This window comes from Danio aesculapii, chromosome 20 (genome assembly GCF_903798145.1).
Source record: "Danio aesculapii chromosome 20, fDanAes4.1, whole genome shotgun sequence".
Lineage (NCBI taxonomy): Eukaryota > Metazoa > Chordata > Actinopteri > Cypriniformes > Danionidae > Danio > Danio aesculapii.
Window position 1 is genome coordinate 11,632,533 of NC_079454.1, and position 15,102 is coordinate 11,647,634.

General features: G+C 36.2%; 1 long non-coding RNA gene across 4 annotated transcripts; it reads left to right on the forward strand.

Annotated features, from left to right (window-relative positions):
• Window positions 1-5,976: 5,976 nt before the first annotated feature.
• LOC130248135 (uncharacterized) lies at window positions 5,977-7,695 on the forward strand. Of its 4 annotated transcripts, none has more exons than XR_008839604.1 (6): window positions 5,977-6,063; window positions 6,461-6,520; window positions 6,614-6,673; window positions 6,879-6,989; window positions 7,067-7,130; window positions 7,577-7,695. It is a non-coding gene; the product is annotated as an uncharacterized LOC130248135 (long non-coding RNA). The 4 variants fall into 4 exon arrangements; XR_008839603.1 differs by having other exon boundaries at window positions 6,901-6,989; XR_008839606.1 differs by lacking the exon at window positions 6,461-6,520.
• Window positions 7,696-15,102: the final 7,407 nt, after the last annotated feature.

Below are 15,102 nucleotides of genomic sequence, written 5' to 3' on the forward strand. Positions count from 1 at the left end.
CGGTGAACAGAATGTTTAAACCTCACAAGCATTGAGGTCCTTTTTGAGCTATCTGATTTATTTATTTATTTATTTTTTGTTCAAATTTTAAATCACAAACAATCGATGAATGAATGAATGATATATATTTTTAGTGCAAAAAGCTACATATTTTGAAGGCATCACATAGCCAAAGGGGACCATGTAAACGAATGTGTTACTGCATTCTTTATTCCATCCATTTTCTTGATGTCAGTACAGCATCTCGAATTGTAGATTTGTGACAGCGCTAAGTGGCCAAAGGTAGAAACTGAAGTGCTTGCCCACTAATATGTGACTGAAAAACTAATTTCAGTATTTTTGAACAAGTTGCGCAAAGTTTACTTTGTCAGCTAACTTCAAATATTTCCGCAGGTTCACACACATACTAATGTTTGTAGATTTATTCAGACTTCCACAGAGAAACTACAGAAAATCCACAGCTAATATTTTCAGCAGTGATGTGTTAGATTCAGATCAGACAGCTTGTTGTACTGGAAAAGTAATGGCTGTGATGGTAGACTGGTGACACTTTTGAGTTGCTTTTAGACTACAAACTTTGAGAAGTTTGAAGAATTACCCCAACTTTAGCACCAACTCAGTTATCACAGTTGTGTATGCAGGGCTGGCACCGTACATTTGGGGCCCTACCTTGCTCTAAATAGTGATGCTATTGCAAACCAGCCAAAACTGATTTTATTGCTTATTAAATACAATTAATGAAACAGAAAAGTAAAGCCTGATTTCTTCTACTTAATAACTGTCTGAATGATTTGGACATTTTAAAAGAGCACTATTTTTTGTCAAACAGCAGCTTCAAAAATGAAGAATTAAACAATCTTTAATAAAGGGACCAGGGATTCCTACTTTGCGTCCTTCTGTAGTGTTTAAAACATATTCTATTCATTTTGCAAACCGATTGAAGATTCTATAAAAGATTCTAGGTTGAGTTTTTTATATATATAAATTCAAAAAGTAAAAACCCTGCAACAACAATTGATTAAATTCATTAATTAGCATTAAAATATACATTCTGAACTGTGACTGTTTAGGTCCTGATTAATTGGTTCAGGTGTGTTTGATCAGGGTTGGAGCTAAACTTTGCAGGAAGGTCGATCTCCAGGAACAGGGTTGAGCACCACTGGCTTATATTAAACGGTCACAAAACACCAAAACACATTTTTTGAGATGTTGACATGTGTCCAACAATGCTATAAACACTATTAGGACACATATATTTCACTAAAAAGTGAAAATTGGTTGTTTTTGCGTTATTTTGAGCAAATTCATTCTTCCGTTTTGAAACAAATTTTTAAGCTGCGTCGCGGCGATTAGATACTTGAGTGTATTCCAGCGTGTAGACTGGATGTCTGTACCTGCGAGTACATCGTGACATCTCTGAGCGTGCAGCATTAATTCATGAGAAAGACTTGGTTCAAACCAATCAGCATGCTCTAGTGTGTATGAGGTGCAACTTCATTAATATGCATGAAAACTTTGAAGACCTGTTAAAGTGTTCAGACGGCAAAGAGACGCTATGTTATGTTGCCAAAACAAGAGGAAGAACAAGAATTTGTTGCGTTTATTTATGTGCTGCAACAAAAGTTTTGTTTTTCCATTTACCCGCTATGAGAGCGCAGCATGACTCACATGTGGATTGCAGTGCACGCGACACGTGACAGAAATATGTTTGCAAGGAACATTTTTTACCCAAGAGCTTTTCGCATCTGGAAATGATGAAATTTGGATTTGCCACTCGTCTCCTTTTTAAAAAGACACGGTGCCAGTTGGTGTTAATTTTCCTATCGCTACAGATTTGGTAAGTGTGTGATCAGTGTTCTTTGTTTGTTCATTCAGATGGAAAAATGTGTTCGTATAATCAGCAGTTTTTAAAGACATACCTTAGTCAAAATGATTTAGTTACTAAGTTAACAGTATGTTAATATCACTACAATACTATAGTACAATATTATAGACTGAAAGATCCACTGTAAATGCTGCTCTCCGAATGTAAACATGTAAACACCTTAATCAAACTATTACTGTGGTGCAGGATTTTCACTGCATTTTGTGACAGTGTAGATTATACGCACACGGCTTTCTGGTGCTATACCGAGTGTATCTAAGTTTTCAAGAAATGCAGGGGTTTTCTTTCTCCCACTCGCCATGCGGTATCAATCATTCCATTAAAACTACACTCTCCAGCAGTTTATCCTCGCATCCAATATCTTGTTTGTCATGGGGTGCATAGATGAAATGTCCCTGAATGAAAGTAAAAGTGCCAAACTGCAGTTAAAGTAAAGAAACTCCCATTTTTATGCAAAACCTTCCCTTCCCCCCGACACTCCCACCTAAACAGAGCTGGACACACCCACTTTCCTGACTTTTTCCAAACTAGAGTAGTGAAAACACCCTGCATAACTTTTAGAAACATGTCTCAGGAAAAATATAAAGCAATGCTGAAGATGATTTTGTGCTTGTCTCTTCTCGTCGTCATTTTTCTCAACAGTTTTTCTACGCCTGAAGAATAACTTTAGTTTTGTTTCATTTTCGCGATCCAATTTCCAAAATAAGTCAGGTATGTAAATGGGGCAGGCAATTATGCAAATGCCATGGTGGCTGTGTCTGTGCACGGATTCGTTACCTTGGAAGGATTCGTTACCCCACGGATTCGTGCAGGTTACCTTGGAAGAACAAATCTGAACTTCAAGCTTCTGAGATGCTGCGAGCTTCCTATTGATGATATGACCTTTACACAAAAACAATTCCAACTTTAATAAAATTGTGATTTTTTTTCTTTTAGGTAAAATTTAATAAATATTTAAGTAGTAAAGCACTGTCAATGAAGATAATTGTAAAATGCAAATAAAAACAATTTCAGCAAGGAAGCGGCTCGCATCACTAGTTGGTTGTGGGGGCCCCCTAGTGGCGGTGGAGCCCGAAGCAGCTGCTTAGTTCACTTATAGGGAGGGCCGACTATGCAACCCAGGCTCATTCTGAAAACGTACCTCTACAGACTTTTCTGGAGACCGCAGAATACGTCCCGGCGGCACGTTTTTCTGCAGTTTTTGTTTTCACTAATCCACAAGAGGCTGCTGTGTATGCTTTTTGAGATCTCAAATTTCCCTCACGAGTGCCATTCGCCGCTGCTGTTCTCGCGTAAACCCACCAGTGGTCGCTGTCGACTGACTTTTTGACTGACTGATTGAATGATCGACTGACCCACCCTCCCCCTTCCCTAAACCCAACCAATTTTTTTCTATTTACCCACCAACCCACTTCCCTAAACACAACCAACACATTTCAAAAGCCCTCTTCTGATTTTTTTACAATGTTTTCAGATTGTACCACATTCTTACCCTGCTATTTATTCATTTATTTAATTTTTTTAATTCTGTTTTTGTCTTACCTGCTTTCTAGAACCGTTCTTCACCAGACTCGAACCCCGTTGTTGTAGTCAACTCCTCTCTGTGTCTCAAGTCCGCCAACGTACATGGCGCGCTAACGAGACAAACTGGTTGCAGCCGGAATGCTGTCCATACAAAGGCAAGCGGTCTGCTGGTAAGCGCGAAAAAGAACGGCGTCATACCGCCCCATAGCGTTTGTTTAAAACAATTAAATGCAGCCATACATACATCTGGCTACGTAATTCGCGGTCTCCACAAACATCTAGGGCTACGTTTTCAGAATGAGCCTGTGTTGCGACAATGTGTGTACAGTATGTACAATTAATAAAACTTATTAACATTGACTGTCATTATGGAGACAGGTATTATATGTTTCTGCTAGAAGTTTTACTGAAGCTGCTGATTCTGTGGAAGAATGTGTGGGGATGAAATGACTTTTTTGTGTCATATTATCAACTGGTTGACACATTGTTATGTGTGAAATGCCAAAGAAATGTCCACCATTGCTTGAAAACATGCATTAAATCCCTCTGAATGTTGCTGTCATTCACAATTGTTGCTTGTCAGATTGTATGACGTGAGTGTGGTGAATTGTTGTGTGAGTCAACAAAGACTGGATGACCTCTACTGTCACTGCTGTCAAGAGTATTTTATGTTATTTTGATACAGAGTATTGACTGGTCAAACAATCGTTGCATGGCATTTCACTGTTGTGAACACACAAACCCAACCAAGCCAATTTGCTATCAGCAAAGTGGACTTCCATGGCAAACTAACAAATCAACCAATTAAACTATATTACATGAAGAAAAAATAATATTTTTATTTTGACGAGTAACTCTGGTTTGCATATATATATATATATATATATATATATATATATATATATATATATATATATATATATATATATATATATATATATAACTTTAAAAAGCAACAAACAGCAACATTATAAAACTTCACCAGGTGAGTTGTTGTGTTCATGTCCCACAGCTATCTGACCACTTTTTGCGCTAGCCCATGTTGTCAATGAACGAAGTTACGTCATCAGGTGAGGTGAAGGGCTTCATTGTCCTGTTGATGTTCAACCTCAGTGTTGCTGGGTACAGCAGGGCATATTCAATCTTCAACTTCAGCAACCGTTTTTTGACATTGTCGAAAGCTTTGCGCTTCTTTACCACCATTGCAGAATAATCGGTGAAAAATAAAATTCTCTGACCTGCGTCTGCGCTCATCTTCAGATCCGTGCCACATTTACGTGCTGCGTTCAGCACTCGCTGCTTGTCTGTAAAGTTATGGAACTTTATAATGACAGGTCTGGGTTGTTGAGCAGGTCCTGGTACCGGTGCCAAAGACCAATGAGCACTATCCTTTCCTCTGCCTGGCCCACTCATTCAACCAAGGCCTGAAACTTAACTGTTTGGACGCTAATCATGGCTAGGACCGTATCCACTTTTTTATCTGTTACCTTCGTAATATTTTCAGTTTATTTGTCCAAAGCTTCATAAAAGTTGGAGCTGGAACTTTCCTCATCACGGCTTACACCCTGCTCGACGCTGCTAATGGTAGAACTTTTCGACGTTCGACATTTTTTTTCTCTGCATTTTGTTAGATCCCCAGCAAACATTGGTCGGACGACTACGTGCTTTCCCCGGCCAAAAGATGTCGCTCCACGACGGCATCAATTGTGTACTGATGGTCTGAAAGCGACGTGCTTTCCACAGCCAAAATTCGTCGCGACCGCACGGCACCAATGCACAACATGTCCTAAATGCATTAATATATGCTTGTATACATTTAAACATGTCTATTTATATTGGGGTTGCGTGTATTTACGATTTTATGTACATGTAGTTTAATATATACCATGTCCTGATTAAGTCCACAAATGACGTCCTTTACACGTGCATTTATAGTCCATCATATACCCTTGCTGAAATTATGAAATATTAAAAAGTATTGCACGTACATCTGGGTATACACTTAATATATGTGTGTCCCAAGTGGGTACCTGGACAGATTTCAGGCATCTAAACTCATTAAAAACAGATGAAATACAGATTTTATGAAATACAGAAATCAATTTTATTTACATCTTGTCAACTGACCAATTACATTCATAAAGTGTCCTGTGCTGTGAAAGGATAGTAAAGTAACTATTTTTACTATATAACTTTTTTTGCTCCTAACGCTAACAAATCTCGCGATATGGCTAACATAATCCCGCGGGATTCTAGGGCGCTGTTTTCAAATTTCATTTTCTTCCGGTTTTGTCCGGCACCACGAGAACATGAGGACGCGGCGAAAAGTTGGACAATGATCACAAGACTCCTACCGTGTAAGTACAGTTTGTATTCGTTTAATAACATTATTGAGTTTTACACGAAGGAACTGAAATAAATGATGCACATTGCCAGTAGCGATGTGGAGTTGCTTTGATTAGGCTAAAATTAGCCGTTATGCTAAAAGTAAGTCGCGTTTGAGCAATATGTCATGTTATTACAGGAATCTGGCGCTGTTTATCAGGGGTTCCCTACACTGATCCTCGAAGACAGCTGGTCAACATGTTTTCCAGCATCTCTGCCCATCATCCACCTGCTGTGTGTTCAGTCAGAGCTGAAAATGACCATTTCAGGTGAGTTTGGAGTGGAATGGTGTATAAATAAAACAATTTAATAATGATAATAATGCACGAATTTGTTAGAAAAGCTAACAAAAAGCTATATAGTATCATTCTATTGTAGATATGTCTCCAGCATTTATTACCATACCAGTATTAATGATTTAGTTTAGCCTACATTAATAGGCTGTCATTAACAATAAGAGCAAAACTTATGAGCATGTATATAAAAAATTTATTTACTGAATATTTTACACTAACATAAAATGGTAAATATATGCATGTAGGTGTTATTAGCTCATGTGGAGATTTAACAGGTAAAGTCTAACCACTTTTCTTTTAACTGCTCCTGTAAAACAGTTTTTGTACTGTAATTAATTAAACTGCATTAAGGTTCAAATTTGTCTTGCAGGGTGAATAACAGTCAGTCATCTGTCAAGACAGAATTCAATACTCTTTCTCCAGGCCAACTGTAAGAATCATATAAGGCTTTGCATTTATTTATTTGCTGTTCATTAAATAATTTCATTATTACCTTTCTCACTGTTGTTTTGTTTGTCTGTAGAATTGTCTCCAGTGCAAATGATCCTTTGTCATCCCACTCCCTGAGGACACTCCAGAGTAGGTGAGAAACTTGTTGAATGCTAAAAAGTGTATTTAGGTGTATAATGTGTATGAGTTCACATTTGCAAACCTAGAGCTAGTTTTTATACCTGTGGTGAGTATTGTGATATTATTACTGCGTATCCTGATAAACGCTTTAGTAAATAATTGCAACTAGAAACGTTAACGTCATCATTAGCCTGATGTTAGCTATTGCTCTGTTACAGTAATTGTCATTGTGGACTCCAGCAGGTCTACATGTTCTGTTAAGAGACTGGATTCTGAGAGCGAGATCCTGTGAAGTGTTCATCAAAGCTGAAGAGAAGAACTGCATCTGTGTAAGTTTGAAATGTGAAAGAATGTGTGTCTCTGTCTGTCTGGATCGCTCTGACTGTGATTTTGGTGTCACATTTAGGTTCAGCAACTGTCCGGAGTTGGTGGATGTTCTATCCGAGCCTGATTAAAAGATTGATAAACAGGTACATATTTATCTTGCATTGTTTGTGTTTATTTATGCACAATATTTCAGGAAAATATGTTTTACTACCCCAACAATTAACCCCGTTTATGTTATATTATTTAAACTATAGATTTCATCTGTTATTCATCATTGTACATGTCCTTATAGACATGCCTAATGTTCAGATGTTTTAAAATGTTTGTACAGACTCAGGCCGTCAAGCAGACTAAAAATATTAAATTATAATTTTAGTGTAAGCCATGAATGACAGTCTTTGCTTGTCACAAAACTGTGGATGTGTAGATATGGGCAGTTGTAAAATGATGAGTAGTAGGGAATGTGTATGTATTGACATTAGATACTGCTCGGCGCATTGCTGTTCATTCACAAAACATGACAGTAATTCTTGATATATTGTACGTTTTTAGTTGTAGGATAATACAAAATCATATTCTCCTCCCTCAGATGCTGTGAAGTGAGTCCAGATGCTACAGACACAGAAAAAGATGCCGCAATGGAGGAACACAGCAAGCACCTTCCAGGAAGAGCTGAAGAATATTAGAAATAAAGACTCTAAAATAACATTTCACTTGTGTTGTCCATATTTCTGTGTTGTTGCTTTGTTTATTCTTATTAGATGTGTCTGTTTAACAGTGATGTACATCTGTTACTATGTTACTATATGCACAATAAATAATTTGCTTAATCGTAACACTATTGCATCCTTACATAATGTATTAATTATGATTTACACGTGATTACAATGCTATAAAGAGGTTCAGGTATAACTGGTCTGAAATTGGACCTGATTGCATTTCACAGCTTTAAATAATAAGTTAGATTGTTTTATATGTATAATTAGTCTATTAAAACACTTATTATAAAGAAATAACACGTTTTAAAAACAACCAGAAAACGTCCAGAACATGACATATTTCGACGTGCAGGAACCGTGTAGAAAAGACGTGCGATTCACGGCCAGAAGACGTAAAAGACGTCGGTTGGATTTTCATTTTGGCACTACTTTTCAACCAGGACGCAACGTGGCGGAGCGACGTCTTTTCAACGGTAATCGGACGTCCAAATGTTTGCTGGGTCCTTTCAAAAAATATTGATCTAAAGACATGACACAGTCTCTCTCTAGCCAGGCAGTGAGTAAAAGTATATTTTTACAGAATATCTTTGACACCATTTTCTTCCCCCTATTTAGCCTGTTTTGATAACTGGTTTTCAGGTTACATTTTTGCATTTTTAGGGCCATAAACTTACAAGTCAAAATAAAATCGATATGCTTTAGCCGTTAAAATAGGTCTACAGTATATTTTCTGGTGTTTAATTTTGCATGAGCATATGGCAGTATAGCATATATAGCATATTTTTTAAAAGATTATTATTTAGCCTACCTGCAGCACATGTGAGCGGTTGATCTGCGACAAATCCACTTACTCACACACTATACCATTTATAAGACTGTAAACTTGACTTCGCAGGCCGATCATCTTTCCTAACTTGAGACTGCTGCTGCATAATGATATGTTTCTTTTCACAACTGTAAAAGTGAGCTTTAGTGATGTCAAAATGAAAGCAAATATTCAAAAGGGTTCTGTGTTTGGTCAATTACATAGGTTCATTTTGATAATATTAATTTGTATGAATAGAATAAATTAAAATAGTATTTATAGTGTAGACTTCTGTGGGACTATGCAGTGTCCAACTAAACATTTTCATTAGGCTACTCTAATATTAATCCTGAACTAAAAAACTATGTGAAAATGACCGGCTGTTGCGTCTCTGCTACAAGTAATTTAAAGGCAGATTTCTTTTGTGCTTTTTCCCTTAAGAAATCAAGAGAGTTGTATTTAAAGGATTAGTTAACCAAAATGAAATGAATTATGCTTCACATCATCTACTAGTCCAGTTTTTTTCACGTGTGAGTTTAGTGTGCGCCTCCGCTGCCGCATGCATGTTTTAACTGCTATAAGGGCACACCCTGACCTGAGGCAGTGACCTGATGTCTGAGCTATTGCTTTAATTTCACAATTTTCATAATTTAGTTTCTTTTTCATATTATAAAATATCTAAATGACGACGCAGTGGCACAGTAGGTAGTGCTGTCGCCTCACAGCAAGAAGGTCACTGGTTCGAACCTCGGCTGGGTCAGTTGGCGTTTCTGTGTGGAGTTTGCATGTTCTCCCTGCGTTCGCATGGTTTTCCTCCGGGTGCTCCGGTTTCCCCCACACTCCAAAGACAAGCGGTACAGATGAATTGGGTAGGCTAAATTGTCCGTAGTGTATGTGTGTGTGAATAAGTGTGTATGTGTTTCCCAGTGATGAGTTGCAGCTGGAAGGGCATCCGCTGCATAAAACAAATGCTGGATAAGTTGGCGGTTCATTCCGCGGTGGCGACCCCAGATTAATAACAGGACTAAGCCGAAAAGAAAATGAATGAATTAATGAAAATATCTAAATGTGTGTTCTGAAGGTTGGAATGACAGGACATTAACTGATTAATTTATTTTTCTTCTGCTTAGTCCCTTTATTCATCAGGGGTCGCCACAGCGGAATGAACCACAAACTTATCCAGCATATGTTTTACACAGCAGATGCCCTTCCAGCTGCAACCCAGTACTGGAAAAAATGTAATTTATAAGACACAATAAACTCAGAAATAAATCTGTAAAGTAACAGAAAATAAACTGGCAGTTAATTACAAGGTTTTTATAGCGTAATATACAACATCAACCCAGACAATAAATCACTTTAAACTAATAAAAAATCACTTTTTCAAACTTTTTTAGGTTAAAAGTTGTCAGAATAAATGCAGCCTGATCTCACGAGAAAATGTAAGTATTTTTTGTCAGTTTAGTGGCTAATTCAGTCGTACGAAATTGTACGATTTTAAAAGGAGGCGTGGCACCTAACCCCACCCCTAAACCCAACCGTCATTGGGGGATGAGCAAATCGGACTAAATTGTACGAATTAGATTGTACGAATTCGTACGAATTAGCCACTAAATCAAAAAGTTACGAATTGCTGTGAGATTGTGTTGCATAATGTAATTCAACATCATAAATAAATGGGGAAAAAAAACTTGAAATAACTGTTAACTGATAGATATTTTTACAGTGTACAATGAAGTGAAACACTATAAATAGTTGCTTTTTGATAAAATGTGAATTTAAAGTAAATTATTTATATCTGCTTGTGTGGAAAGTCACTCGTTGTGACTTTCCCAATATCCAAATAAAATGCCACACTGACTCAATTATTTCTCAAATACTTCAAAGCCCCATGTCCTTCCCATTGTCTTTTAAAAATAATATAAAAAAGCTCCAGTGTTAAACTTTTACATTTTCTATGCATTTGAAATTCCGATCCTGCTTTGAATTGCCTGTTTTGTGGATAAAAGCGAGCCAAGAAAATCGTGTTTAAATGACCAGCTGAAATAAGGAGACTGAAGATTGTCCTCCACAGCTTTTGCCCGTCCTCTCTCAAGTCATTTACCTGGAGATCCTCATCTCACTCTTACTTCAGCTTCTTCCTCCAGCTGCTGTAAAATGGGCTTCAGAGACATGGCAAAGATGGACTAAGCCAAGCATTAAATTGCCTTTTAAGGGGAAATGAATAAATAACTTTGTGGAACTGATCCCTTGGCAGTGCGCATCTGTTGTGCTTGCATTTTATAGAGAGGGCTGCCAGCTTGAATGCCCCTTTCTCATCTGCTTACATGCAATTTGTTACTTATGTTATGTATTAATTACTATTATATATGCCATTGTTTTGAACATGTTCTGTCAGCTTCTACATGGTATATGTCTGTGATATCTGGAGACCCAGTTTTGCCGTGATCAAATAAATGGCAAATTTAGGAGTACAAAACATTTGGGAATACAAATCAGCATAATTTCTGGTTATAATTTACTGTTTTATGAATATATATTTAATATTTGTCTGTATTTATTGTCAAAATTCAGGATTGCCTTTTAGACTTCGTGATTTTGTGATAACTATGTTGTCATATCACTTTCTTTCTTTCTTTCTTTCTTTCTTTCTTTCTTTGATTTATTTAAGTGAAGGGGAATTTGTGTTTGTGTAATTTTTGCAATTTCTTGTGCCCAAATGTTTTAAACTCTCTTGAAATGCTCACAGTCCTTAAAACAAATAAAAAATAATGATTTTTCACTGTATTAAACTTCACAAATCACATGTGTTTTGTGTCTCCTGGTCAACTATAATTAATTAACATTGCTGATCCAGCGATGCGGTTATTGCAGATGTGCACATTTTGATACCATTGCTACAACGAAATATTGTACAGTCCTAGTTTAATACATTTTACTTTTTTGAAAGGTTTCAATCCACTTCAAATATTGACTGTTATGTCGTATTTTGTAGTATTTTTTATCATAAAGGTTGTGGTACAGCAGTTTGATTGACATCGATTTTAACTTCATAGTACAAGCGTACTGTAAACAAAGTCTGATATATCCAGTGTTTGAGAGTGCATGTGCTTGTGCATGCTATCAGATGAAGTACACTTTGAAAGACAGTACATTCAACACAAACAGAAATACACTTTGGGTTTGCAGAAGACAGTCATGGGTTTCATTTTACTATGAACTTTCTTTTGAAGCAAAGAGTTTTTTCTTTTTAAAACACAAAGAATGAGGCTTTTGAGGCTCAATCTCTCCTTGATTACAGGCTCATGCTGTAAGCTGGACTCAACAAGCTGCTTTAAACAGCACTTTCATAACCGCTTCTATTCTGCAAACTTGTAATGTGCTGAAAGCACAAACTTCTTAGAGAAAAAAAAAATATCTTAGTGTGGGTGTTTGCAAGATGTAATATTAATCTCAGGTGTCCCCAAAACGTGCAAGTGCATTTTCAGCATGTTCATGCCACAGATGTATTTATTATTCCAAACTCTTCTTTTTGTGAAAAATAATAAAATAAAATAAAAAATCAGTTTCAATTAATTAATTAAACAAATAAATAAACAAAAAATAAATAAAATTATTTTATTTATTTAATTAATTTTATTATATATTATTATTAATTAATTCATTACTTTATTTATTTATTTATTTACTTATTTATTTTCTGTATGTTTCTCTTTAAATTAGGAGTTTGAACATTTGAATACATCTTTAAAACTTTAAAGAGTTGATCCATCAAAAAATGAAAACTATTTCATGAATTACTCACTCTCATGTTGTTCCAAAGCTGTCAGACTTTTTTTTAATCTTCAGAAAACAATTTAGGACTTTTAATTTGAAATCCAAGAGCGTTTGTATTTACATTAAATTGTTACAAACTCTGCAAGAAAACAACCGATTTGTAGTCCAACTTGTATGGCTTGTATCATTATTAAACTCTCATGAGAGAATGAGAGAGTGACTCTCATAGTAATGTTTTCCTCTGTCCATGTTTTTGGCACAGAATTTCATATGATTGCTTTGGAAAGTCCAGCCTGATCTCACAAGAAAATGTAAGTATTTTACGTTTTGTCAGTTTAGTGGCTAATTTGTATGAATTCGTACGAGTTCAGTCATATGAAATTGTATGATTTTAAAAAGGAGGCGTGGCACCTAACCCCACCCCTAAACCCAACCATCATTGGAGGATGAGCAAATTGTACTAAATTGTAACAATTACATCATACAAATTCATACAAATTGGCCACTAAATCAAAACTTTACGAATTGCCGTGAGATTGTATTGTAAAGTCATATATCAATGTGCATAAATTATTTTAACATAAACATATGCTTAAACATATCATCCCACCATCAGATTTTGCATTGTGTTGCTGCAATTCACCTAACGGCCACCGGTGCTACTGTTCATTTAAGATTTTCTAAAATACAATTGAAAGTCAATGTACATCAGCAAGTTATTGACCTTATACTACAGTGCGGAACTGCACTCATTTTTGTGATTGTTTTAGAACTTTTGATTCAGTTTCTTATAGGAGAAATGAATAAGAATAATAAACGGAAAAAAAAAACTGCTTCCTCTACAAAGTGTGTTCAAAACTATACTGAAAAGTAGAAGAATATAATAAGAAAGCATCATTTTGTAATATTTTTAACATCTCAAAATGAATGGAAGTGAATGGGACCAGAAGTCTCGAGCCGTAAAGATACAAATGGCTACGTCCGCTCGTATGCAAAGAATAAATTCAACATGATGAAAAGTAGGAATCCTCTGTGAGTTGTTTTTTATTTCCAGCCCATCCATGGTGCTGGTGTTTAAAACAGGAGCATCCATTCTTTTCACACACATCATCTCACACCATGTAGACAGGGCCAATTAATGCCTGCAGTCCCCAGCATCAGCATCTGCACAGTGTGTTATTCTTCAGCCTTTGTCACATGAATAATCACCTCTGATTCGCAGAGCTTTCAAATGACCGGAGACCAGAGAACCTGTGAATCTCTGCCACAAATCTCTCATTTTAGGTGCAATTTGCTCTGTCACATCGAGCTGCCTGAGTGCAAACTGAGAGAATACAAAAAAAAATGTGTTCTGAATTTAAAAACACATCACATGTAGTGCAACCCCATAAAAAGAGCTCATTAAATTCATGACCACACTTTTTATTTTGAGCATAAGCGGATTTTACCTGTTTCCGGGTTTGGAATATATTTCACATTAATCCAGGCATGATGGATGGACACTTTTTAAGTTATAGTACAGCTTTTCAACCGCAGCAAATGAAACATGTATTTAAATGCATGCTTGTCTCTATTAAATCAGTGATTTTACTTGGTTACACGAATAATCGGTAGCACTTTAGTTTAAGTATCAGTTCCAAGTAATAATTACTGGTGTATTACCTGCTTTTTTAGAAAGGATGTTGGCTGTTTTTAGTACTTATAAAGTATTATCTTATTCTGCATCACTAATCCTGCACAAATACTACTTTACTAACTATTAATGAGTAGCAAATTAACATTTTATTGAATTAAAAGATTTAGCTAATGATTTGTTAAATATATACAGTAGTTTTCCTAACAATATTTCTTATCATGATTAAACTAGATATGATTCTTATAAAGTTCATTCATATAAAGTAGAAACATGTCTTAGTAGTACTAGCATGTATTATCATGTCCACAAGGCAGGATTTGCAAAGAAACTTGGATTAAAAGATCTATTTTAGTGATCCATTTGTAGTAGTGTCCAAAATCATAGTGGGCATTTAAAGTGCATTCAATGAATTCCACAATGAGAGTGTACAGTGTACCCATAATGCACTGTGAGAGTCTGCCAATAACCACAAGATGGCGTCCCCAACAGAATCTTATATTATGATTTAATTGTTAAATTAATGTTTGTACTAGGTATGCTCAAAATAACCAATTAACTGTTAACCAAAAGGGTGCGTTTGTAACCGATTAATAGTATCAGTTAAACAATTAAAACCTATTATTTTATATACTTTTTAAAGTTTGGCTGTATAAGGGGCCGATCACCATGAACACGTTTTTTATGTTGAGAGGTGGATCTTTTGAATGGTTTACTAACGGCCGCGAGTGTTTTAGGCACTGCTTATTCGCCCTGCGCACCCCACGTTTTACAATTGCGCGCTATATGTGCGCTTAACCCCGAAAAAGCAGGTTACCTCAGTCTCGTCTTTTTCATTTTTTTAATGACATGAAAGCAGAGGCGGGGTTTAATTTTAGGTGACAGCAGTGTTTGTGTTGTCAAGATGACTACGGCGAACTTTTAATGATGGGGGAGAGACTTGTGGTCGCTGTTTCAAGTCATGCAGAGCTCTATGACTTTACAAATCTTCAATATCATAATGTTATTAAAAATTACAATTATAACAACACTGACAGGAACACTCGCGCACAATACGGTTCAGATGATTTAGTCAGATTTTATGTCACAGTTTCCTAGTGACACCATTTTTGGAATGGAAAAACACGTGCAATAACAGTAAAAAGTGCAACCACACGTGCCTACAGGTGTATTTTGCCAAA